This window comes from Hyaena hyaena, unplaced genomic scaffold (assembly GCF_003009895.1).
Source record: "Hyaena hyaena isolate Hyena2069 unplaced genomic scaffold, ASM300989v1 scaffold_290, whole genome shotgun sequence".
Taxonomy (NCBI): Eukaryota; Metazoa; Chordata; class Mammalia; order Carnivora; family Hyaenidae; genus Hyaena; species Hyaena hyaena.
The window spans coordinates 786,130-789,092 of NW_024080926.1; the positions used below are offsets into that span (position 1 = coordinate 786,130).

Consider the following 2,963-nt stretch of genomic DNA (forward strand, 5'->3'; position numbering starts at 1 on the left):
GAGGCTGCGTTCTGACCGCGGGTGCCGCGTGGGGGGTGAGGGGGGCATCATCCCGCACCCCCACAGCCCCCAAGAACGCAACTTCAAGTCACAGGGACGACAGTCCTGACGACATCACTTAGAAGATTAAAAATAAATTGAAGCACATGTCACTTCAAAGGAAGCCCGGAAAGGACATCGGCATGATTTGATGCATTAATGAGAAAGAGCTGCGGGCTCTTGATTCGAGCTGGATGGAAAGAGATAAGATTTTCAGGCGTGTAAGCTGCTAGTATTTCCAAAGGAATGGTTCGATTTTATGATTCAGAAAAGGAAGCGCTTCCCTCCCCCCATCTCTGCACTTGAAACCTCCTGGCTTTGACTTGGCTGCGCGCCCCCCGCGGGGCTGGAGGCCGTCCCTGTAATGAAAGGGGCCAGGCTGGGGTGGGGGGTGCGGGGCCAGGCACCCGGTTTCCCCAGGCCCGGATCAGGGGGCGTCTGCAGGCCCGGCAGCCCACTCCAGGCCATCTGTGCTGCCTGGGCCGCCTCCCCCTGGGTGGCCTCCATCTGTAGACTCACCTAAGCGCCATCCACCTCCGGCTGGTCTTTTGTTTCAAAGACCTTCCCCAGCAGACCCAGCCCCTCTCCCAGCCTGAAACCCCACAGCTTCCCGCAGCCACTTCCGGGCTAATGGGGACTGAGCCTAATCATTCTCGTTTCTCATGCCTCGTCAGGAGGCCTGGGCGCAGAGAGCGAGGGCAGCTCTCGGGGAGTGGAGCGTGGGCAGATGTCCTCATGAAAAATTTACAAGGAATAATCAGAGGCGCTTGCTCTTCCCCCTGCGGGCAAATACCCACCCCCGTCTGCCCCACCCCCACCCCCGGGCTTGTTGCTCAGGCCCCTGCAAGAATATTGGAAAATGCCCCATGATTTTGAAGAAATCTGGCTCCGGGAGGCTAATGCGTGGTGTTTGATGCGCTGGGCTGGCCTCCTGAGACTGGGTTGCAAATGCAGTTCAGGCGAAATTGATGAAGTATCAGTTAATCTGAGGCTGACAGTTTAGAGAGGTCACAGCTGTGAGGGCTGCCAGGGTCTGGGAGAGAACAGACGAAGAAGAGTTAAAGAGACACAGAGAGCCCGGTGGAAGGGAGGCATCCATCCATCTTGGGCAGGTCTCAAACCTTTATACGTTGCCATATCTGCCCCTCCCCCCAGGACCCTTCCCCCCCTGCAGAAGTCCAAACCCACACCCCTGAGTCCGTCCCTCCTTAGGAAGGAAGGTGGAGAGGGCTCCTGTTCCTAATTGAAACAGGCAGTTAGCTGGCCTAATGCAAATTTCCTTTTTAATTAGAACTCTGAGTCATGTCTGCCGGGCCCGCATTTCCTGCGCCAGGAAGACTCGTCTAGGTAAATGGCGCATCTGCAGAGTGGGAGCAGGGACGCTGGTAAGAAATGTTCTGGGCGCGGTCCGCAATGCCCTGGAAAGAGATGAGAGCAGATAAAATTCGCCTTGATCCCTAATTGTTTTCTACGTGAAGATCTGGGACTCCAGGACCCAGTGATCCAACCTGCAGCGATGGCCCCGGCACGTGCCTTCCAAGTTACTCTGTGGCTTTTAAGTCGCGAGTCACCAATATGGGGCTTTATGGGACATGAAGCAGCAAGGGCTTGGACTCGAACAGCCGGACTTTCCCTGAGCTTCGAGGAAAGTTTCATCACGATTACCATTTGCTTGCGGGAAAATAGGGCAAGAAGTGGTAACTGACCGATTAAACGGCTGGTAGATCAGAGTTGGGAATCTAACCCGGGGTTTCACACTTATGTAATAGCAAGGGTGGAGGTGATGGGGCGGCAGTGGTGATACCGACGGTGGCCAACACCCGCACGCACAATGCCCGGGCTGTGCTACAGCGTTGTGAGTGCAGGGCCCCGCCTGTCCCTGCCCGCAAACTTGGAGGAAGATATTTTCATTATTAGTGTGATGATTACCATATTATCTCTTTTTAAACGGAAGGAAAATTGAGGTTTGGCAAGCGGTTAGCACAGTCCATTCCCTTCCGTCTCTTGGGGGCTGAACTCTTCCCTTCCCTGGGGGGGGTGCTGGGAGGTGCTGGGGCCCGAACTCAGGACTCTGGGGGCCGACAGCCGGACTGAAGGAACCACTACGCTAGGTAATCCCAGTACGCGAGGCAGCGGAGTCCGCACAGGTACTTACCCAGAGGCCCCGGCGATACTGTACAAAGCGGACGGAAGTCTCTGCAGAAAGGAGCCGCTTCCCCCGGAAACAGGAAGTCGCCGCACCGCCGACGCGCGGCGGGGGGGGGGAACTTCCGGGTCGCAGGAGCGCGCCGCAGGCGGGGCCCGGGCCGTGTGCGCTGCGCGCTGCGGTCCGTCCGTCACCACGGCACACGGGGTGTGATGCGTTGTCCCGGGGTCCCGGATGAGGGGGCCCCGCCGTCCCCCACCTGTGCGACAGCCCCCTTCCTGGGCCCTCCCTCCGCCCCCCTAACCCGGGCCTGCGCCCCCCTCACCCCCAGGGCGGAGTCTGAAACCCCTTGTAGACGTGGCTTCAGGCCCCTCTCCCTGCACCCGGGACCGAACCACAGCCTGTGCCTGCGGCTCAACCCGGAGAGCGTCTCGGGGCGTCCTGCCGTCACCCGCAGACACACCGCACACGTGCGTCCGCGTCACACGTGCACACACAACAGACGTGCGTCCACGTGACACGTACACAGCACACGTGCGTCCACGTGACGCGTACGCACACACACCACACATACCACGAACACACACCATACGTCACACGTACATACACCCTGCCCATGTACGCACACGCACACGCACACATCAGAGAGTGTTCCGCCCCCCGGTGTGGACAGGGCGGAGATTCACAGGCCCGCACGGAGTTTCGGAAGCAGACAAGGCGGGCCCGGGGCGCTTCGCACCTCCCTTCGCGCAGCCCAGGCGGCACCGCGGCGGCACCC

The 2,963-nt window shown here is 59.4% G+C and overlaps 1 long non-coding RNA gene across 1 annotated transcript; it reads right to left on the reverse strand.

Annotated features, from left to right (window-relative positions):
* Positions 1 to 1,305: 1,305 nt before the first annotated feature.
* On the reverse strand, positions 1,306 to 2,252 carry LOC120241907. Its single transcript, XR_005530981.1, has 2 exons — positions 2,195 to 2,252; positions 1,306 to 1,457 (listed from the first exon to the last, which is right to left on the reverse strand). It is a non-coding gene; the product is annotated as an uncharacterized LOC120241907 (long non-coding RNA).
* Between the last annotated feature and the right edge of the window lie 711 nt (positions 2,253 to 2,963).